General features: G+C 36.8%; 1 protein-coding gene across 1 annotated transcript in view; it reads right to left on the bottom strand.

The window, feature by feature from the left end:
- The window catches only part of CHRM3 (cholinergic receptor muscarinic 3), a 523,518-nt gene that overhangs the window by 364,148 nt on the left and 134,474 nt on the right, over window positions 1-24,896 (bottom strand). Inside the window, exon 2 of the mRNA XM_007170796.2 lies at window positions 11,506-11,614. The gene's annotated coding sequence lies outside the window, so the exon portion shown is untranslated. The remainder of the gene's footprint in view (window positions 1-11,505; window positions 11,615-24,896) is intronic.

Below are 24,896 nucleotides of genomic sequence, written 5' to 3'. Positions count from 1 at the left end.
GAAATCTTATATTTATAAAAATCAACCCCTCAGAATTTGGTGGTAAAATCTGATTCAATAGTTTAATACGTCAGTTGTTGGCATTTAAGTAAAAATGTTTGACTGTAATGAAGAAATTAGGGAAAATGTGTTATACAATGGTATTCAAGGTCAAGGTTAAGGTCAAAGTTAAGCTGAAACCCAAGATTTGATTTTAAATATAAGTGTTTAGATAAGTATTCAAGCTCATATTAGGACATTCTTTCCGGAAATACACCGTAGGGATACTCTTACCAGACCTATGAATTGGTGAATCCATATAAAAAGATCATAACCCAAGTTCAGAGCTTTCACTGGTTATCAGTGGCTTTCTACAGACAATAATAACGTAGACAAATCGCTTTGCTTATATGATCTTTTCACAGGTTATAAAACTCATAGTCTTAGGGAAAGAAAGGAAAAGGAAAAGTGATGGAGAATGGCTGTGACTGTTCTTAGATGTTTCTGAGACAAGAATTCACTCAGCCCATATTTACTGAGCACCCTCCAAGTGTCCAGCACTGTGATAGGTTCTATCTAGGGTTACAGTGGAGAACTGACAATACTTCTGCAAGAGAAGCTCAGAGTCCAATTAGGGACAGGAGGATGGACATACAGACAGCGAAGGATTATCAGTTCCCTACATACTTAGTAAGTAACAGCAGAGGAGCTGACTCAGGTGACTCAGTATTCTTACATGAGGCAAAACCTTGACCCATATGTTGAAGGATGTGTAGTCATTTTCCAGGCACAAGAAAAGGTGAAGTTATTCAAGGCAAAGAGGAGAACATGCGTTAGTCCACTGGCCCGGTTACACAAAAGACTGTAACTTATGTAATAGTTTAGAATGCCAACCCAAGTTCAAATATTTGGTGCATGATAGGGTGTGGCTGGATACATTTGGAGTATATCTTGAAATCAGATATTGTAGGGCATTTTATTCTCATTCAAATGTGTTGAATTTTCACTGGGTTGTAAATTTCAAGGCAAAGGGAGTATGGCTACAGGAGATATTTACCCAAAGAGTAAAATATTCAGATTTGTGTGTCAGAAAGAATCCCAATGGCAAGGGCAATGACATGCTAGTAGGGAGAAGTGCTGGAGTCAGATAGATATTAAAATGTTTATGGGGGCTTCCCTGGTGGCGCAGTGGTTGAGAATCTGCCTGCTAATGCAGGGGACACGGGTTCGAGCCCTGGTCTGGGAAGATCCCACATGCCACGGAGCAGCTGGGCCCGTGAGCCACAATTGCTGAGCCTGCGCGTCTGGAGCCTGTGCCCCGCAACGGGAGGGGCCGCGATAGATAAAGGCCCGCGCACCGCGATGAAGAGTGGCCCCCACTTGCCGTAACCAGAGAAAGCCCTCGCACGAACCGAAGACCCAACACAGCCAAAAATAAATAAATAAATAAATAAATAAATAAATAAATAATAAGAAAATCCTTTCAAAAAAAAAAAATGTTTATGGCCACAATCTAGGTATAAACTGCAGGCCCACATAGTAGTCATGGCAAAGTAAAGAAGAAGATTGTTTTAAAGGCTATTAAGTGATGAAGTCACCTGGATTGGTCACTCATCTTGATTAAAGAGGCCAGGGAACTTAGAAAATGACTCAAATTCTAAAGCGTAACTGCATGGTGGCAATTGCCAGTAATCATAATAGGGTTTAAGGGAAGAGAAAAAAGGTGAAATTAATAAATAAATTGGCATTTGGACTCACAAAATTGTAGTTCTTTTTAGAATACCATTAATTCATTGCTTCAAACAGCAAACATCTAGTGAGCACTTCTTCCAGTTCTCACTATACTAAGAGTTGGCTATAAAAATGAAGACACTGAGAAACTAAAGAGCTACTATCTAAACCGAAAGAAAAAAGTAAATGAGGTGAAGATTCTGAAAGTGTATGAGTTACAAAGGACAAATTACCCAAGAAAAAAGGCTGAGAAGAATTCAAGGGGATTAGATTAATAACACTGGTTTTCTGTTTTGACTGTGATCCACAGTAAAAAACACATTTTACCATGTAAGTCAGGCACACATGTATATACAAGTTATTAAAAATAATTATGGAATATAGTCTTTATTATATTTCATTTTAAAATGCTGATGATAACATACTAAATTGATTTTATGATTGATTCTTAGGTCACCCCTGAAGTTTGAACAACACTGACAGAGAACTTAGATGGCAGGACTAGTTTTGTTCAGCAGCCAGCTAAACAAAGAAGTGTGGGTGTCAGGAACAATGTGATCAAGTTGCCTTTCTCACCTTTCTCATTAGCAGGAAGAAGAGAGTCTGAACAAAGGAAGAGGATTCTCTCTCTCTTAATTATCTTTTCCTTACTCTGCACAGCCCTTGAGGGCCCCCTAGCCCAACACATGAAGGAAAGAATGAGATTAAAGTCCATGACCCAGTTACTTTTTAAGATTAAAAAAAATAAACACTTTTATTAATGTATGCTAAACTTGTAACTGATCTCTCAAATTAATAAGCAAGAGCATCATTCAATTCAGCTAACATTTATTTGCTTCTCCTATGTGCCCTGCTTTCTGTTAATTTTCCAGGGAGAGCTATAAAAAAAACTGAAATAAACAACCTAGAACTCTTTATATATACAACAGTTTTTCTTTGCCTTAAATTTACCACTTCTACCTTGCAACTTACGTGCCTCTTCCTTGTGAAAGGTGCAGATGCAACCCTCACCTAAGTAAGGAAGCCTCTGACATTACCATAATCTGTTTAATGTATTTTAATAGGCTTAATATTCAGAGTATTTCAGTAGATTTATTTTTCTGCATTATTTGATATGATTATACAGTCTGACACTCAAAGAAATTCAGTTTTAATTACCCTATTATTCAAGTGCTACATTTTGCAGGTTGTTAGTACTTAGGGTAGGGACCCAATGATAATCACTTTGTCAACAATTTTTACTTTGGCAGACATTTCTTTATTTTTGCTCCCTAAATGGAGTAATGAAAAACAGCAAAATTAGCACGGAGGCACTACTGGCGTTACTCCACCTCAACACTCTTTTTACCCCATCATCAAAAAGCCATTAGACCTTATCATTTGACATTATTTTCTAACCTAGATTTTTTAAAGAAACTAAATTCACAAATGAATTAAGAACAACTACGAAATCTTTTGTGGCACATTTGTGTATCAAGCACTGATTTTTACATCAGTGGCATGAAAGCTGAATGATCTTGATTTGAGAAAGTCACCAAAACCACGTATTCAGAGTTAAAAAGTAGGTAAGTTTTCAAACATGAACCTGTGCTTCATGGAAAGAAAGAAAGATTTTTTAAATGACTGCACTGTTATAAGGTTTTTCGTCTTCCCCCAAAGGAATGGTCTACTTTATCTATCACTGCAATCAAAGTAAACAGAGTTTAATATCCACTTACTTGCTGAGCTTAATAAAGAGGTTATTATATTGTATCCAAAAACCACTAAAAATGACTGACACACTGTCCAGTTGGAAAACTGGCTCATAACAGTGAATGCACGGCTGACGCTTTGTTTTTCCAATTTTCGAATTGTTCCTTTTGTCACAAGCACTAGGTACACATCCGACATTACACTTCTTATTAAATAACCTGTATGAAACAACTCTGGTTCCATAACCAACTTTCGTGCGATTAGGTAATACAAGCACAACAGGCCCGCATTATTCCGTGTTTCAACACAGAGAGGACTAGAACTTCGATTAAAGAACAAAAAAAATTTAGAAATCGCTTCTCTTCCTTCAGCGTAATTTTTCCCCCTTTGGGTCTCACAGGGTTCAAGTTTTCTGTCCCCCATCAGCCGACTGCACTCTCAGTGCAACCTGGTGATGTACAAAATAGTCTCGGGGATTTCTCCTTTAGATTCTGGAACACCTACAAATATTCTTAAAATGAATAAAGAAAATAAGATAGCAAACATATGAACTATTTAAAAATAATGACTGAGATATGTTATCAGAATTTCCCTTTCTGGAAACGATTAAAATATGAAGTTTTGGTGAGTAAGAATTTCAAACTCTGTAATCTAAAACTTAGAAAAAGTTCAAAACAAGAATTCTTTTTGCTATAGAAAAAGTTCAAAACAAGAATTCTTTTTGCTATAAAAGTGGCTTTTATTTAAAATTAGATTTATTACTATTTGTATATACATGTATTTAGTGATATATATCACTCTCTATATAAATATATGTGTATACGTGTGTGTGCGCATATATATATATATATATATATATATATATATATATATATATATATATGTATAAACGCACACATATTCTATTCTACTTCCTTTCTTTCCACCACCTGCCCCTCACTCCCCAGTGGCTACCTAGAAATATAAACTCCATGCGGATAGGAACTTTGTTTATTGTTCATAGCCCGGGGCCTACTACATAGAAGGAAGTCCATGAATATTTGTTTAATGACTACATGGGATACCTAAGTTCTCCAGTTTCAAGTATTTCACTAACATAATTTAAAACATGACTTTCTTTTCAGGTAATTTAATCCCCTTAAATTTCAAATGACGTCCAAATATTATAATTATCTTCATGATTAAAAAGCAGGTGCTTCTTAATTTAAAAAGCACCTGCTTTTTAATTAAAAAAAAAAAAAACAACACTGCTTCTTCAAAACTGTCTCTGCTTCCTAGGCATGTTCGGTATTACATTTATACGTTCTTCGTTTGGGTAAACAGATCAGTTGAGTGGTGCATCTAAGGGGCAGTAAAACACTGGTGATCTGGGTCCATCATACAGATAAGCAAAATGTGAGATGAATCAACAGAATTCTTTTCAACTAACTGAGCTGAAAAGAAAGAGTTCACGTGAAAGCATTTGGTGGAATGTTAGTGGATATAAGATACTTATTGAGACCAAGAATCTTCGTCTTCATCTCGTGGAATCAATCAATTAATGCTTCCACGCACGCTCATACCATGGTATTGACGCTGACCATTAATGTGAAAAAAATAAAATGTAATAAAACTTGTTAATTGAAGATATTATCTGACTTCAAGGATAAACTGTTCAATCTTAAAAATGGTTAATGCGTTCTCCTGAGAGACACCTGCCTGTATCTGCTTGAGGACATGTCTCTAATAGATACAGATTCTCATTTTTATCCATATCAATTGCTGGAGAAGGATAGAAGGGGAAATCTCCAATTATAATGTTATAAGCTATTTATTCTTCAGGATATTAAATAAGCATGACTTAAAACCTGAAGCATATTATATTTTCAAAATTAATTTTATTTTAAAAGTAAAATTAGTTTTCTAATACCACATATAAAATATTATGTGCCTCCGTATTTATGTATCATTCTCGAGTGGTGAGGCTGTCACAAATTTAGGTTATATAAATATGCATATAAATCGGTAGGGTACCCTGCACATTATACATCTCCTCCTTTGTAAAGAGAAGATAAAGCCATCCTTGCAGAGCTGCTGTGAATATTAAAGGATGCCGTGCAGTGAAACCCCACTGCACAGTTACTACCTTAGTAGATGGTGGCCATTATCAGCATTATCATTAAATTTCAACATGCAACTCTAGGTCCTTTAGCTGGAAAGAATGTCAGAAAATGGTCACCAAGTTACTGTAGTTTCAAGACTAATACATAAAATAGAGACTAACAAAGTTATCAGGAAACAACCTGGAATTCTGTCAAATGTTACCTTTGGGCGCAATTTTAAAAATTCCCAGTTCTTTGAAGAAAATTATTCTTGCTGCATTGCTCTACCTACTTGAGCATATCAAAGCTTGCATACTGTGATAATACCTACATTACTCCATTATATTTCTGCTTACATAACTGGATGAATACTCTTAATATAGGATTCATTCAAACATTATGCCTTTTTGCTTAAAGCATGTCAATCTAAAATAGCTCATGCACTGAAAACTGGAGTACCCTGTCAGCCCATTTTCCTCTCTTAAAGATGTCTTTATTAGTTTAATGCTTTCCACTTATCTGTCTACAGCCATCTGTGAAAGCTGAATGGCTTGAGATACCCTGTGCTACTTATAACTCTACCTAGTCAGCCCATTTTGCCTCTTCTGTGTATGATTGATGTACACTAAGTAACAAAGATGAGAGTCAGAGTGTTTCCATACTGATTTGGTGGACTTAATGGGCTTTCCTGTTAAAATAGTACTATTCAAGAATATTTAACCTAAACACTTTTAAGTCCTCCTCTGAGTGATATACAGTTACCAGAATAAATTTTAGATAAAATTTCAGTTGGCTCTATAACAAAGGTTTTGTTTATTGACTTAGAGGGGTTTTGGGGATTTGGTTATTTTTCCCTCTATGTTTTTTTAAAAAACAGCTTGAACCTATAGGAACCTTTGATTACACTTGATACATTCCTCCTCTCTCAAATAAAATTAGTAATTGACACCTTCTATGAACATATGAAATATATATGTGTGTATATATATATATATACATATATGTAATAATGTATTATATACAATTAATATAATAACATAAAACCTTAAGAACTGTTTTATTGTTGTCTTATTAATTTACATGGAGGAAATCATGCTAACCTCAGTCAAGATGAGGTCAAATAATTTTCACCATTGTTGAAATGTTGTTCTAAAAACAGTATGCTTAATGATAAACTACTATGGAAGTTAGTAGGGTGAGTTACATTTTCAAAATTCCTGTTACCTTTGGCTAAAAATGTTTAAATGATATAACCATCATGGTATGCTGAAAGTGGCCACTTTTCATTTTTCTGTTTATACTTTTTACTGACTTACATTAATAACAATTTTACTGAATAAGACAAGGAGTGCCCTCAATAAACCAAGAATGTAACAGGAAAGCTGGATACTGCTATAGACTGAACGCCACCCCAAATTCATATGTTAAATCCTAATGCCCAATGTGAGAGTATTTGGAGGTAGGGCCCCTGGGAGGTGATTATTAGATGATGAGTGCGGAGCTCTCATGAATGGGATTAGTGCCCTTATGAAACATAAAAGAGGCTCAAGAAAGCACCTTTGCCACTTCCACCAGGTGAGGACACAGCAAAAAGATGGCTTTCTAGGAAACAGGCCCTTACCATACATAAAATCTGCCAGTGACGTGATCTTGGATTTCCCAGTTTCTAGAATTGTGATTAAATTTCTGTTGTTTATAAGCTACTCAGTTAATGGTGCTGTTTTAGCAGCCCAAAGAGACAAAGACAGAAATGTCAACCAATTATTGCAAAAGAAGTGTATGTGTTCTATCAAAGAGGCATGTATACAGTACAGAGGTTAAAGAAAAGGAGGCAACAGTCAATTTTAAGAGGAGGATTAAGGTAAAATGAGCAGAGCAGGTAAAATGAGTTTGGAAGGAAGAATCAGAGTTTGATGGGCAGTATCTGCAAACACTAGGAGGCTTGTGGTGTCACACAGGTAAGGCTGGGGTGCTTCTAGGTAGGGCTTGGCCAGCAAACAGGTGGTCAGCAAACAGGTGGAGGGGATCTGCAGCAGGCAAATGAGAGGGGGCCACATAAAGCCCCCCCAGGGCACTCACAACTCATCTGATTCCACTTCTGGTGACTCTGCAGCAGACATTCAACTTTAATGGGCTCATCGTCTGCTTGTCCTCGAATACCTCCTGCTCATTCACAATTGTGAATTGGAGGCTTAAACTGTTCCCTTTATCATGATGATGCTACGCTTAGACTTATAGCCTGACAAAGTCTGCCTGTTGTTAAAGTCCCACTGATAAACACTTCATCTATCTCTATCTCCAAATTACAGGTATTCAGTTCTGAATACCCGAGGTCTCCTCCAAACTCTGGTACTTCTCTCTACTTTTTAGAGATATTGTTTTATGAAGTACTAGACTGACATCTAAGTCAGACTCCTTTAGAAGGAGACATCTAAAGTCACGAACAATTTTTCAGATTAACTTCACAAATCTATAATGGTCACGGAAATAAGGACACATAAGCATCTATCTGTCCAGTAGGACTGTGTCACGGTCATCATGACCGTGTTTTTTCATTTTATTACATCCTAAATCCTAATATGAAAGGTCAAAATGTGAACGCTGGCCACATTAAAGGACTGCAAGTATGGAATGAGGCGGGGCCCAGGAGAAGCAGGACAGAATAAGCACCATGGTCATCTCTCACCCAGGGCCCCAAGCAGGGTCAGCAAAGCAGCAGTCCAGCCTAACACCACATCCATGGTTTGTGGGCTCCTACCTAGGAATCCACCTCCAAAACCTTTACCCTCAAAAGCCTCCTCCAGAAACATGATTTTCCATGTCAGGCACAAACTCTATAAAGGCTAAAGGTATTGCAGAAATAAGCAACAAGAATAAAAGGGAGTGTGCACACAGAAGCATTCAATAATGTTATAATCTGAGTTACAGACAAGTCACATTCCATTTACATGCAAAAGACTCTCTGGCTGCTGACTTAGATGGATACAGAGATGGACTAGACCCAACACCGCCATTGTTTCAGATGGTTTATAAATAACACGTGAGAGAAAGAGACTGAGCTTTCTGTTCTGACTGATACATGGCAGCCAGACAATCCACTCTTGGATTATGGCCCCAGCTTATCAGTATTTTCCACCTTGGAAACAAATCATGACTCATTCGAAAAAGGCCACCCATTCCAACCACCGAATTTTGTCCAATACAAACCCAAAAGACAATACTTTAAATTTCTTCATAACAAGAACAAGTATAGAGTCTGTCTTAGAGCATAGGGTTACGAAAGTGGAAGTTCAAACCCTCCCTCTCCATCGTTTTGTGACACATATTCTACATTTCCATCTCCTTTCTTCTTTCTTCCCTTTCTTTCCAGAAAGTCATTTTAAATGTGGTAACAGCCCAATCTTCCTAACAAATCAAATAATGAGCTGATGTTCTCTGTTAGGCCTAAAAAAGGCCAATGGATTTTTGTCACCTTTATTTTTTTTTTTTTAAATTTTAGACCATATTACTTTATTTATTTATTTTTTTTAATTTTTATTTATTTATTTTTATTTATTTATGGCTGTGTCGGGTCTTCGTTTCTGTGCGAGGGCTTTCTCTAGTTGTGGCAAGCGGGGGCCACTCTTCATCGCGGTGCGCGGGTCTCTCACCACCGCGGCCTCTCTTGTTGCGGAGCACGGGCTCCAGACGCGCAGGCTCAGTAGCTGTGGCTCACGGGCCCAGTTGCTCCGAGGCATGTGGGATCTTCCCAGACCAGGGCTCGAACCCGTGTACCCTGCATTGGCAGGCAGACTCCCAACCACTGCGCCACCAGGGAAGCCCCGTCACCTTTATTTTTTAAATCAGGATGCTGTATTTGTTATGTTTGTACTTGTAATTTGATTTAAATTATTGTCTGTCTTTTTTGAAATTCTGGACCTAACAAAGCAAATCCTATAATTGAATACATTTCTAGAAGTCCCCTAAATACAACATATTGCAAAGACACTTACAGAATCAGAGAATCTCTCATTTACATTACTTTATAATTGCATTACATAGTAATTTGCAATTGTACCTTCACAATTCCCAATGAAGGTGATAGCTACCCTTTCTTGCCAGATGCTGTGTTCAACCAGCCTAACAAAAGCATTATGGAGTATATTTTAATTATTTCCATTTTATTTCTCATAAACCGAGACTTCAAAAAGTTCAGTAACTACTTTAGATTTCACCATTAATTCATAAATGGTTTTGAACCTAGGACTTTCTGATTCCAAAATCTATAGTCAGCACCATAATCCCATGCTCATCCAGTGAATAATAATCACTAATGCTGATTGGTTACTTACTAAGTGTCAAACAGTGCTCCTAAGTACTTGACCACATTAACTCATGTAATTCACACAACAACCCTATGAGATAAATACTCTTATTATTAGACCCATTTTACAGATGAGCAGACTAAGGCACAGAGAGGTTAAGTGACTTGTCCAACACTGCAAAGCAGGAAAATGATGAAATTGGGTTGTAACCCCAGGCAATCTGACTCTACCACTCCCCGCCCCACCCCTGACCCCGCCACCATACTTACTGACTATGCTACAATATCAGCAAGTGAATGTATGTTACCTATTATTAAGATTTTTGTTTCACTTATATGTAAAAATTTTATTTGTGTAATAAACCATTGCCTCTTCAATGGTAATCATAACTAATTTCTGGAAAAGAATTTCCAAACCAGTTTTATTGCACTGACTCGGTTACGTAATAATTTGTTTAATTTTAGTGGAAAAGTCTTTCTCAATATTACTAAATATAGTTGCCAAGATTTTCATTTACAGTCTTTTATTTTAAACAGGCTAGCTGTATTCTGTTGGCTAAAGAGAATGGTCAGATGAAGTGTTAAAGAGATTTCAGTAAACAAAAAAATTAATACATTAAACTGAAGGAGTAATATCTGATCGAATTTCTATGTTGCTCCCTTAGGATCCTGAAATTAAATGATACATAATAAGTATCTAGTGTATCTTGTCTCCTCCAAGAATAAAACACCTAAAAATAAACTATAATAAACATCCTGGATATCAGAAGTAGAAACCTAATTATTATGGTTGGTGGGGATTTGTGTGTGCAGTGTGTGTGAGTAACATGTGTTTTTTCATATTTCATTTAAACATAACTTTCTGAAATACAAAAAATAATTGGGGTCATGAGTTAACGTTAAGTATAATTTTATCATTTATCTCTTAGGTGAATAACAAATAAAATATTAGACTCTATTAATCAATTTAAAAAGAACATTGTGGTCACAACTTTTTTCCAGCTCCCTACTTGTAATAATAGTCAGCCACAGATGATATATATTTTTATGGGGTTTTACTGTTAATAATTTCACATTCATTATCTTATTTGTCCTTTAAATTAATCTTGTGAATTAGGTAAAGCAGAAATTCTTCCTCTCATTTTGCAGATGAAGAAACTGAGCCCTAGAGATTTAAGGGACTAGTCAGATGATAAATGTTGGAGCTGGAACTAAAATTAAGGGAATTGAGTAGAATTTCCTTTCAATGACACCATAAACAACCTATGTCAATTACCCGTATGATACTTGTGTAAGTGAAAGTATATTAGATACCCTGTTAGATAAAACTGCAATAAAGTTGAACTGTTTCACAATATTAAACTAAGTAAAATTTTCAGGCTTACACTGATTTATATGATATTAAAGAACCAAAAGACAATGAAACTTTCCATTGACTTTTTCTATTCAGTTAAAAGAGAGGCAAAATTCTACACTTCTAAACTCTGCCTATTTAGATACCTATATATTACCATATCAATATGCACACATATACATCATAGATACATCTAAACCTATTTTTTCCTTTTGCAGTTGGTTGGTACATAGACTAAGTCTAGCCGATTTCATAACAGCAAAACAGACGCAAGTATTTTGTACACTTCTTGCAAGGTAAGTGCACACTGTGTTGAAGATCTCAATATATAACCATGTAAATGATACTGAATAGAGAATACTTACTAGTGAGGAGTCTTGGTGGTGTACATCATGATGGGAATGGGTACAATTCAGTCAATCCACAGTCCACTGAGCAACTCATAACTGAAATAAGCGCCATGACTGTTCAGACCTAAACAGGCACACAAAGAGATGGCAGTCAATAAATACCATTTCATACCATTTGCACAAGAGCATCTTTCCAACCTGCAGCATTAAAAAAAAAAAAAAAGTCTGACAAGCAATCCAATGAAAGGGCTTTAATTTACACACCTCTGTTTTCTATATTATGAGTAGTATAGCAATGGAAACACACTGTGCAGTCAGTAAAGAAGTAATAAATTTAGTGATTATATAGCAATTAGGAAGTAATAAATTTAGTAATAAACTGGTATCACGTTACTGGAGGCTATAAACTTATCAATAACAAACTAAACCAAAAAAATTAGCATACTCTGATGTAAATTTTTTGGGGGGCGGGGCTATGTGCTGAGCATTTATAGCACATCTGTGTATGAAATTTCATTTAGTCTTGACAACAAAACTGCAATGTAGGTAATCTCCTCACTTTACAACATTTAGGGCTTAGAGGAGCAGGGCAGTTGGTCCAAGTCCCTATTCTATAGTTTACGCTTCTCCTCCATATCATGTGCAGTGTGCCAAGCACACACTTTTTCCTATGCTTACTTGTGCTCCATGTAAATTACGATATGAATAACAGATACCAAGAGGATTATATAAAGACGTGTCTTTCTTTCCCCTGTAGTTCCCTAGAAGACAAGCACTGTATTCTACTCATCTTTGTATGTCAAAATGTAAAGTGAGATCTTGTTTTGGGATACAGAACCTGGCACACACTAATATTTGCTGAGTAAATAAATGAATAACAGCAACAACAAAAGTAGGAATTGGCATATATGTTTTGTCTCAAGTCACACTTTTTGCTTTGTCAATCCTTTCATTTACTTGCCAAACTTGTCTTCCTGTTTGCAACACAATCTCAGGAAAAAGTAGGAAGAATCGTCTAAAAATCATGTGAAGGAAGTTCAAATATAATCATTCAAAGAATTACAAAGTAGTCAGTAGTCAGTTTAATTTAGTTCAATTGGAGAGGTTTGTGAAGAACAGCAAAAGGTAAAATAACAAAATTTTCCAGAGAGGGAGAAAAAAAAAAAAATCCACCTTTCACTTCTAGGTCAGACATCAGCTGGCTAACAAAACCTAATCACCTTTCCTGTGGTCAGATCCTAACAGAGGAGAAAACTGAAATGACTAAAGACTCCAGGTAGAAACTTCATGATCATAGGAAACTAAGAAGTGCTGCTTTGGACTGGAGATGCTGTAGAGAAGCAGCCAGACTGGAGACTCTGATGGTCAGACCCTAATTTACCCTGCAGACGAACAGCGTCTCAGCACCCTGCCTATGTATAGCAGGGGCTGGCAAACCATAGCCTGCTGCCTGTTTTGGGGTAGCCCGTGAGCTAAGAATGGTTTTTGCACTTTTAAATCATTGGAGGAAGTTAAAAGAATCATATAAGTGTAAATTATTTGAAATTCAAATGTCATAGTCTATAAAGAAAGTTTTATGAGAATACAGCCACAACCACTCACGTACATATTGTCTCTGGTTACTTTCATGCTACAACAGTAGAGTTGAGAGGTTGTGAAAAAAATAGTATGACTTGCAAAGTCTAAAATATATTTACTATTTGATCCTTTACAGAAATCATTGGCTGATTTCTGGTCTAGAAAATTGTTAGTTCTCAATTTGGAGGGGATGATACTAGAGAAAGGGGCTGCTTTAGGGCAGATTGGAAGCAGGAGGTGGGAATCCACTTCCCTACATAGACCCATGGACAACGCAATATTATGAATATAGCAGGACTTTTTCTGGGGGCAGTGGGGTTCTTCCCTGGAGGAAGCACCAGAAAGGAAGGTAAATTCAGCCATACTCAATCTGGCACACAGGCTGGGCCAATGAGGATGGATGCAGAAATCTGGCTACCAGGATGTCATTTTTCAATATGGCAGAATGAAGTTCACATGAAGGAAATCAAATCTCCAGGGCTCTGATTCTCTTCCCATATGTGCCAGCCTCAAGAAAGGCAGATAACTTAGATAACCAGTTTTTTTTTTCTGCTGTAGGGCTTCTTACAAGAGCAAACAGAGAAACCCTAAGCAGGTAAAAGACACTCCATCTATCCTATCCCATAGAAGGGCATATTTTTTACATTGTTAAAAGTACATGATGCTTTATTGCTATAATAAGTATGAAAGTTATGCTGATATAAGGAAATATGTACATAAATGCAGAATATAAAATATTACATATAGATTCATTAAAATTACAGGCAGTTTCACATAGGGTAGCTTAACAAAGATTAGAAGACTGTGATACATATAATAAAATTGTGCGATTTTAGGTAACATTCGCAGTTCATCAATTTACTTGAGAAAGTGCAAATTTGCTTGAGTTCAAATTTATGTTTAAAAAAACAGATAATGTATATACATTTCTAAAAGTGGTGATAACATTCTAGGCCTTCTCCACATTTGAAAGCTCATTTTTTTCTCTGAGCAAGATAATATATTACTATTGTTTCAGTAAAGAGCTGTTTGTTTGTCCATTTATTTATTTTGCTGTTAGGAATGGAAACATTTAGGGGCTGATTTAAAAAATAAGAATGACTGAAGTTTTCTTTGAAATGGAGTCATTTAAACCATCTATTCTAGTTAAAGCAGACATAGTTTACTTTAATATTTCCCAATTAGCATAAGCAATCAACATATGATGATGTTAACTCCTATACACAAAGGTTTTACATGTATATATCATATATATGTGATACATATACACACACATATATATGAGAAAAAGAGAGAGCTATTTCAGCAGAACCTCAAAAAGAATAGTGTCAAAAGTTATCCAAAAAAGGGTAAGAATATTTGACAAGAGCAACAGTTGAGACTCAAAAACGTGTGGATTTGTGCTCAGACAGCTATCTAAAAACCAACCCCACCAGAGGCTATCCAGCTCACTGCTCACTTTAGTTTCAGACTTTCCTCTGAAGGCAGTTCTAATCAGTGTCACCCACTTCCGAAGCAAATAGTGTTCTTTTATTCTCATCGCATTATAAGAGAACAAAGGTACAAAAAATTCAAAGAATTCTGTTTGATCAAAAGCACCTTTTATCAGTGAAGGCGCAGGAAAGTGACCTTGATTGCATAGCTATGAAACCTACTCATCTAGGAATCAGAAGCGTCTCCTCCTGTGTGAGTGGGTGGCTTCTCTTCCCTACGCTGATTATGTCAAGGGTTTCATGCCTGATTTATCCATGGTTTGAGCAAACTAATGGTTAGGTCTGAGGCAAAGAGTGATATTCTGGATGAAAATACACATTTTAGCTAGGTTTTCCATAACTTGAAGACTATTTGAAGAGCAGTTTTTCTTTCTTCGGTGACTCTAAAATTATTTGTCACCAGGCTTAACTATTTTAGTAACTGTATTTGATAGCCACAGCGGTAAGGTAGAAAATAATAAACCAAAAAGAATGACAGCCTTGGTGAAAAAGGCTCAGGCATAAGCAAAGTAGGAGGTATATCTCTAAGTCTGTTTTAAATTGCGACCGGGCAGGTTTATATGTGTGTTTACATTTGTAATGAGGCAACTGTCACTTCATGTTTACGTTTATTGGCTATTAGAGTTTAAAGAATAGTTGCACTGAAAATTAACTTCTATGTTTAGTCTACATTTGCTCTCCTCGTGTTCCAGTCACTCTTCTCTCTTAATTTTAACTAAAGGACAGTTAAATTAACTAGACAAAAATCAGTGGATTATTTTTCATATGTAGTTTACAGAACAGAGACAGCGGCCTCCCACTCTATTTAAATTTTAAATCAAACTCCAACGTTATCTAACTGGGTTGAAACAACCATTAGACAGGCTGTGGATAAAGGGCTCTCTTATGAAATCAGTGCTGTCACGATGGTACAGAAGTGGTTAAACTGTCAGATGGAGTGGCGTTGGGGAGGTAAGCTAATGCAGAAAGGTCAAAAGTTAGGGCAAAGCCAACACAGAGAAAGTGGGAAGCAGTTTCTATTGGCTTCTCCTTTAAAAAAAAAAAAAAAAAGAGGAATAAAAACCTTTCCGAGTCTCTCATCATGCTTTGTAATTGCACTGAAGATGAGAACTATGTAAATGAAAGAAAGAGATACTTGGAAAGCCCTCCCCAAATGGTACAATCTCATTATTTTAGCCACTACATGCTCCTGCCCTTCCCTTTCTTTTTTCTCTTCTGCTTCTCCCCATCCCTCGCTTCTCTTCCTTTTCCTCTTCTTTCTACCTGTCCTTTTTTAGCAGGAGCATCGTCATAATCAGTGTTACTTATGTGCCTTCCCGTGTGCACAACACTTTGATGGGGGCCTTACATGCGTATCTGTTTTCTTTTCAGTGTCTTCCAGAATTGCAATTACTATCCGTCTTTTAAAAAGCTGCAGTTCTTATCAAGTGAATTTCACAGCCAAATAGCCAGTGAGTGAGCAAATGTAGGAATCAAATCTGATTCAACCTAATTCTTTTATTAGTAAAAGAAAGGTTCCTGGGAATAGAACTCTTTGCAAATGCAGAATTTAGCAGAACATCCCAGACCCTGAGCATCTAAGGAATTAGGAATGTTAGTTGGGGTGGTGGAATCTGGGAGCTGAATTAAGTTATCCTTCAAAACACAATTCCATATCAGAGAGCTATTCACTTAAACGTTCTCAAATAACAGCAACAGATAAGTTTGGGAACAAATGAAAGTAATTTCTGAACCGTAATGTTAGGAGGGACAATAGGGTCAATGTACCAGTTAACTTATAGATGACGAAAACAAAGACAGACAATTGTTACTAGACCAACAGATATCTAAACAGGCAGGGTAGTTAAAGGGGTATTTCTTTACCAAACTGCAACAAAATTAGCAGTCTATGACTACCTTGGCCACCTGAGATATGCTAGGAATATTAGAGATGGAACCCAAGAAAAGCAAACTTAAAAGTCACCTTTGAAACCTAAGAAATGAAAGAAAAGAAAAAACAAAGACAGAAAAGCAAGCTTAATTATTACCTTAAGACCTCATAGGACCCACTACTGGAATGAGGACGCTTTCTACCAGAATACATCCACAGAGGCAAAATATGCATTTACGTTGAGATGGAAATGGTACCCTTACAACTTCTCCTAAGCTGTCTGCTAGAATGCATAATTACTTTCAAGTACTTGAGAAGCCCGTGCACTCTTGATTCTGAAACCTAAAAAGGCCTTGGTTTCCTGGAAGCACAGTATGAAGGAAGACAGCCAAAAAAGCACAGAAAATATTCAGGTTGGGGTTTTCTCTTTTCCCATTACCAGCCTGGACTTTTAGATGGTTATTTTCGTGAACGTCTTTGGATACTTTCCTAGTGTTGTCTTGAAATGAAACGATTTATGATTCAGAAATCACAGTTAGCTCAAGTGGATATGATGATTTTCAAAAAGTTGAGGGCTTCCTAGTATCTTGGGTATAGAGATGCCTCGGGTATGTCTTGGAGTTAAAATATTTCACAAATGCTATTTAGTCTTTGGAAGTGATCGCACTTCCTTTAATCCCACAGCAGAGTTAAAGACAAATGCGGTAAGCGTTCCTTAGTACTAATATTTCAGATCTCTCTTGACTAAGTGAGAAAGACTACAAGTAAACAGGGCAATAGGATACTGTGTGCTCAGGGCAGAAAGAGGACAACTCATCACTTAAGATGGCACAAGTGTGGCTTTCGCCTTCAGTACTTCAGATGCATCATTTCATACAGCTGTCTCTTAGCCCAAGTCTCCTCTAACCTCTACATTTAAGCAAGGGAAGTATCATTTTAAATAAGGATAAAAAGAGGGCCTTCCCGCTTATATATTAGAGAAAGTACGTTTTAGGTTACTTACAAATTGAAATCAAGGATATTATTAAGAAACAAAGAACAAGCAATAATCCTAAAGTAGGGGGCACGATAAAGGCTTTGGATAGGAACTCCTCTACCATATGTGTATATGCACAGATTGTTCTTAAGCTATGCACTTATACAGTGAGGCTAACCATTAAGATTACTGATCTTCTTGGCAGTTATCTGCTGAATTCCATAAGCCTCCAACTTCCCGATGGACATAAGAACATGGGCTGGCAGCCCCACCAGTAAACTCTAAGCCAGTTGGTAGAATGCACTCTTTTCTTTTTTTTTTTTTTTATGTGAATAATTGTTTACTGTAATTAACTCTGGACTTTTTATCACTTTATAATAATAGAATTTCAATATCCAATGCATATAAAATTGCCAAAAATATTTAAAGGAGGAATTATTTATGTTTTCGGCATTTTAACATTTGACTTTCTGTAAATCTAAATTTTAAAATCCCAGAATGTATACATATACTCAAAAGTGCTTAGTTTAACTCTGAAACTAGCACAATCAAATTGTTATTACAAAGGTATCATTTAGAATGCATGAAGTAAGAGCTAAGGCAAGTGTTAATGCTCAGCAATACCTTTATAGAATGCACTCTTCACAAAGTTTCCCTTCTTCCTCAGTCACAGCTCATGAGTATTAATCTTGAAGCTATGTTCTCCATCCCAGTAGAGACTGTTTGCCATAGGAGGAGAATGCCTTTAGCCAAGAGAATGCTAGTAACCATGTCCTCCAGCTAGAACTGGAAATAAATTATTCAGCTAGAAATAAATTACTGAGATAGAATGGGGAGTAGTCAAACCACATTCTCCTCTGGACATTTTGGGAACTGGAAAACCAAAGCCAAGGTTAGAATTTAGGTAATTCATCCAACGAAAGGAAACTTGACACCAGGAGGATAGTCACATAACCCTAAACCAAATGTCATTCCTGCCTCCTGGACTCCAAATACAGAATGGAGTCGGGAGCAACAGACTTAAGATGCCTCATAGGCTTGGAACTAGCAATGCATTGCTGAAGTCTAAAGTATGCTTTCCCATACATGCGGCAGGCTTGCAGCTTGAAAACAGTGCATGCTGTTCAAGATACCTAATCTGCCTCAGCCTCATCAGCGATTCCAGGTGAGGCTGCATCCCTCTGGTTCAAGGTCAAGCTGCAACAGCCTGTACCCAAAGGCCCGGTTGACAGACTCTTTCACAGCTCTTGCCTTTACTCCGGCCTAACCGACGGCCCTGCCCTCAAAAGCCACTGACCTCCATGAGGCTGACTCCTTGATTCTAGGGAACAAGCTTCAGAAGTACCAACAGCAGGTCCAGGCCAGGAAATCTGCTGAGATTCCCAAACAAAAAAACAAATGTAGGGATGAGGGGGAAAAATATCTTCCCAATAGGACAGGATTCTTAGGCCTAAGCAAAACCCAAGGGCAACACAAGGAGCCTGAAGAATTTGCTGACAAGAGTGTGAAAGTGTTTTCACAAGGTAGATCCCACACTCAATGTGGGTCTGGGGTTCTAGAAACACAGGGCCTAAGGGGAAAAAAAAGAAATGCAAAGGACTTAAAATATACTAGATAGGAAAGAAAGGTCTCTTAAGTAAGCCCTAGTGACTGGGTCTCCACTGGAAGTTGGTAATATGACAGCAACATGATGAACTTCCCTTTTAGGAGAGAAGAGACAGATAGATTGAGATCTTTTTGCCCCAGATATGCTGAGTGCATAATACCAATATTAACTAACAGAAAGATTTCTCCCAATTGGGAACGTTTTCTCCCAAGTTTTAATCTGTCTATCTTCTTTCCCTCAACAAAGGGAATTTGGTGCTGAATTAATTCTACTACTCAGGTTCTGATAAAAGTATAATCATTTGGTGGAAGAAAGTTGTAAAAGCAGCCCAGGCTGCAAATGCTAAAGATCCACCTAGAATGTAAGCTGCATGAGAGCAGAAACTCGCTCACTGCGGTGTCTACAGCATGTAGCACAGTGTCCGGCAGGTAGTGGAATATCTTTGAATGGATGAGCATTCTTATAAGAAAGACAGCATCTTCTAAGTAAGTCTTCACTGAAGTTTAGCAGCTCCTAGCAGTGGTATTACACCCTTCAATCAATGACAGCTTTACTACAGCACAGATTATTATTTTTATTATTCTGTGTCATTTAGTCATGTTCTCCCATGAACTAGGTAAAATGCTAGCTGTTCCAAATATGGACTGTATCATTTAATCCTTATCACAACCTTGAAAATATATATTAGCCTCATTTAACAGATTAAGAAACTGATGATTCAAACTTAGGTTGAATTTTGCCAAATTTCATTCACTTTCCACCATACAATAATTTCTTTATCTTCTGTCACAGAGAATGTTCCTGGAATCAGAAATAATAGGCAGACTTCTGGAGGTGAGAGGTGGCAGCTAATTCTGGCATCAGGATGATGTTGTTATATGATAGTAATCTAGCCAGGGATTCACTTCCCAATCTATGAAATGGGATAAAATAAGTTAATAAACACGTGAAAATGCTTTGAAAATTAAGGATGTAGAAGTGTATATCAGTTTGTGTGTTCTCTAATGAACATTTCCATTCTGACACTCATGTAATGGTGAGGGAGAGAAGCAGGGGACAACCAGCCAGAACTGCCAAGTCAGCCTATACCCAATGGGCAATGGAGGTGGCAGGCAGATAAGCCTCACTGTTAATGTAGTAGTTTACCATCATGGAAGACTGGGCTTAATTATGGAGGTTTTAGTCAGTATGTTTTATTATCATATTCACATAAAAATTGAGGAATAGGAAGAATAGAATGCTTTTCTTTTCTAAAAACAGAGTGATTTGACCTTTTTTCCCCCTAAAGGAGAATGAAAATGTTCCCAAATATATTATTATTTAAGGCTTTAATTAAGGGGGCATTTTGCAAAAATAAATCTTTTGTTTCAGGCAACTAATAGAGTGAAAATTTAAAAGACATAAATAATATTTCAGCTGAATCTGCTTGAATCCTTTTTGTTCTCATTTCGTTAGAGGTGATTCTGCATACATTTATAGCAAAATTATATTAAACTACCAGGCAATCCTTTCTCTTACATTTTTCCAGTATATTCCTGATTACTTTCATACTTAACCTCCCAGTTTTCATTACACTTTGCTTTTTTTTTTTTTTTTTAGGATCTTAACATTAAACTTTATCAGGTAGAGTGAACTCCTACATATCTTGTAAGAAAAATTCATCTTAGAAGCCCATTCTAGAGACATTCTTTCCTACAAGACAAAGTAAAAAGGAGACATATTTTCCTTAGAATTAATTAAGTGCATGATATCTTATAACACTTAATCCACAAAAATTCTATTTTAAGTAGAGTCACAGAAAATGCTTCTAACATTTTATGACACCTGACATGATCAAACTATATGAGTTATACTTAACCCCTAAATATAATCATTGGTTCCATTAAACTATTTTTTAAGTTTCTTATCAGATGTTCTCATGATCCTCTAACATTTTAAAATATAATTTTCCTGTACACCTTAAACTTACACAGTGATGTATTCAATTACTTCTCCATAAAACTGGGGAAAAAATGTAATTTCCCTCATCTAAATTCATCATCTCTATCAAATATGTAGTTTTTTCCTGTTTTTAGCCCCAAAGCTTTTAAAAAATAATGGCCAAATACAATAATGAGAAACAAATTCTGAAATGAGTCCTACTTATTCTTTTATCATTACTATCAAACTCATTAACAGAGTGATCCTGGTACAAAGCTTGATTCTAGTCACCATGAGGCTCATGTGGCTTGGGTAGAGGAAATCTTGCTCCTCTAAAAGTATACTGAGCAATGGAATGAGATAAATTTTGATATAACTTTATGAAGTGACACATGAGACAGATAATTCAATGTATAAAAGAAATCACATGCATACAAATTTCCATACATTTGAATGAGAGGGGCTACTGAAGAGAAGGAGATGATGTGCACATCAAACTGAGTTGATTGAGAAAAGCTTCCCACAATACATCTATTTGAACTTGGACTAGAAGAGAGCAGAAAAACACGAGAAAAGGACAGCCGGTGCTGTATATGGGAGAAAGGTTTTGTTAGTGACGGCAAGTCAGCTAGTCTAGTGTAGAAAACTAGGTTGCCTGCATTGGAGAATAAGGTTTGTTCAACAGGATAAGCAAAGGGAAAATAAATGCACTGCTTTCAAGCTTTTTATCTTTGAAATGGCAAAAACAGAAAAGACGAATTTAAAAAAAAATCCCTCAACTTTCAATTCTTGTTTTCTATATTTTAAGATAAAGCATGAAGAAAATACAAGATTATGTGAGTTTACTTAGAAATAATCTACATACAGTAGAATTCACCCTTTTTTAGTATATGGCTTGTTGAGTTTTCATAAATGTTCACTGTACTGTATCCATGCCCACAATCAAGATACACATCTCCACTGCCCTAGGAAGTTACCTGTGTCCTTTGTAGTTAGTACCCTTCCACCTCCCCAGCCCTGGCAACCACTGCTCTGATTTCTATTCTTGAAGTTTTTCCAGAATGCCTTACAAATTAAACCCTTTTGTATCTGGTTTCTTTTATTGAGCATATGTTAATATGTGGAAGACTCATAATTGTATGAGTTTATCTCTAGATTCTGAATTATGTTTCATTGATCTGTATATCTGTCTTTTTAAAAAACTTTTGATTATTTTGGGTCCTGTGAATTCCCACATAAATTTTTGGATCAACTCATCAACTTCTGCAAAAATCTGAGTGGGATATTGATAGAGTTTAACCGAATCTACTGATAAAGTCACAAAGAACTGCCATCTTAACCATATTAAGTCTTTCAATCCGTGATCATGGGATGGCTTTCCATTTACTCAAATCTTCATTAACTTCTCTGAGATAACATGTTCATTCTTTCAGAAACTTCCCTCAGCAATGTTTTGTAATTTTTGATGAATAAATACTGTACTTCTTTTCCTAAATTTATTCCTACATATTAATTTTTTGAGAATAAAATTATTTTAATTTCATTTTCAGAAAGTTCATTGGTAGTACATAGAAATACAGTTGACTGCATATTGATCTTATATTCTCTGGTTTTGCAAAACACTTTACTAGTTCTAATAATACGTTCATGGATTGCTTAGGATTTTCTACATACAGGATCACATCAACTGCCAATAAGCATAATTTACTTCTCTTCTACTCTGGATGTCTTTAATTTACTTATTTCTATATTTAATATTGGCCTTATTGCAGTTGCCAGAATGTCCTGTACAACGTTGAGTATTAAAATTGAGTGTCTTGTCTTATTTTCTATCATAGGGAAAAAAGATTGTCTCTCATTCTTTTTTTTTGTAGCATCTTTATTGGAGTATAATTGCTTTACAATGGTGTGTTAGTTTCTGCTTTATAACAAAGTGAATCAGTTATACACATACGTATGTCCCCATATCTCTTCCCTCTTGCGTCTCCCTCCCTCCCACCCTCCCTATCCCACCCCTCTAGGTGGTCACAAAGCACCGAGCTGATCTCCCTGTGCTATGCGGCTGCTTCCCACTAGCTAGCTATTTTACGTTTGGTAGCGTATATGTCCATGCCACTCTCTCACTTTGTGCCAGCTTACCCTTCCGCCTCCCCGCATCCTCAAGTCCATTCTCTAGTAGGTCCGTGTCTTTATTCCCGTCTTACCCCTAGGTTCTTCATGACCTTATTTTATTATTATTTTTTTTAGATTCCATATATATGTGTTAGCATACGGTATTTGTTTTTCTCTTTCTGACTTCACTCTGTATGACAGACTCTAGGTCCATCCACCTCACTACAAATAACTCAATTTCGTTTCTTTTTATGGCTGAGTAATATTCCATTGTATATATGTGCCACATCTTCTTTATCCATTCATCTGTTGATGGACACTTAGGTTGCTTCCATGTCCTGGCTATTGTAAATAGAGCTGCAATGAACATTTTGGTACATGACTCTTCTTGAATTACGGTTTTCTCAGGGTATATGCCCAGCAGTGGGACTGCTGGGTCGTATGGTAGTTCTATTCTTAGTTTTTTAAGGAACCTCCATACTGCTCTCCATAATGGCTGTATCAATTTACACTCCCACCAACAGTGCAAGAGGGTTCCCTTTTCTCCACACCCTCTCTAGCATTTATTTTTTGTAGATTTTTTGATCATGGCCATTCTGACCGGTGTGAGATGATATCTCATTGTAGTTTTGACTTGCATTTCTCTAACGATTAATGATGTTGAGCATTCTTTCATGTGTTTGTTGCCAATCTGTATATCTTCTTTGGAGAAATGTCTATTTAGGTCTTCTGCCCATTTTTGGATTGGCTTGCTTGTTTTTTTTTTTTTAATTATTAGCACCTTTAATTATTATTTATTTATTTATTTATTTATTTGGCTGTGTTGGGTCTTCGTTTCTGTGCGAGGGCTTTCACTAGTTGCAGCAAGTGGGGGCCACTCCTCATCGCAGTGCGCGGGCCTCTCACTATCGTGGCCTCTCTTGTTGAAGAGCACAGGCTCCAGACACGCAGGCTCAGCAGCTGTGGCTCATGGGCCTAGTTGCCCGGCGGCATGTGGGATTCTCCCACACCAGGGCTCGAACCCGTGTCCCCTGCATTAGCAGGCAGACTCTCAACCACTGTGCCACTAGGGAAGCCCAACTTGCTTGCTTTTTTGATATTGAGATGCATGAGCTGCTAGTAAATTTTGGAGATTAATCGTTTGTCAGTTGCTTCATTTGCAAATATTTTATCCCATTCTGAGGGTTGTCTTTTCGTCTTGTTTATGGTTTCCTTTGCTGTGCAAAAGCTTTTCAGTTTCATTAGGTCCCATTTGTTTATTTTTGTTATTTCCATTTCTCTAGGAGGTGGGCCAAAAGGACCTTGCTGTGATTTATGTCATAGAATGTTCTGCTTATGTTTTCTTCTAAGAGTTTGATAGTGTCTGGCTTTACATTTAGGTCTTTAATCCATTTTGAGTTTATTTTTGTGCATGGTGTTAGGGAGTGTTCTAATTTCATTCTTTTACATGTAGCTGTCCAGTTTTCCCAGCACCATTTATTGAAGAGGCTGTCTTTTCTCCACTGTTTATTCTTGCCTCCTTTAACAAAGATAAGGTGACCATATGTGCGTGGGTTTATCTCTGGACTTTCTATTCTGTTCCATTGATCTATATTTCTGTTTCTGTGCCAGTACCATACTGTCCTGATGACTGTAGCTTTGTAGCATAGTCTGAGGTCAGGGAGCCTGATTCCTCTAGCTCTGTTTTTCTTTCTCAAGATTGCTTTGGCTCTTCGGGGTCTTTTGTGTTTCCATATGAATTGTGAAATTTTTTGTTCTAGTTCTGTGAAAAATGCCAGTGGTAGTTTGATAGGGATTGCATTGAATCTGTAGATGGCTTTGGGTAGTAGAGTCATTTTCACAATGTTGATT

Source organism: Balaenoptera acutorostrata, chromosome 16, assembly GCF_949987535.1.
Source record: "Balaenoptera acutorostrata chromosome 16, mBalAcu1.1, whole genome shotgun sequence".
NCBI lineage: Eukaryota > Metazoa > Chordata > Mammalia > Artiodactyla > Balaenopteridae > Balaenoptera > Balaenoptera acutorostrata.
Note: the sequence above shows the minus strand (reverse complement) of the source record. Positions and strands in the feature narration are given on the sequence as shown.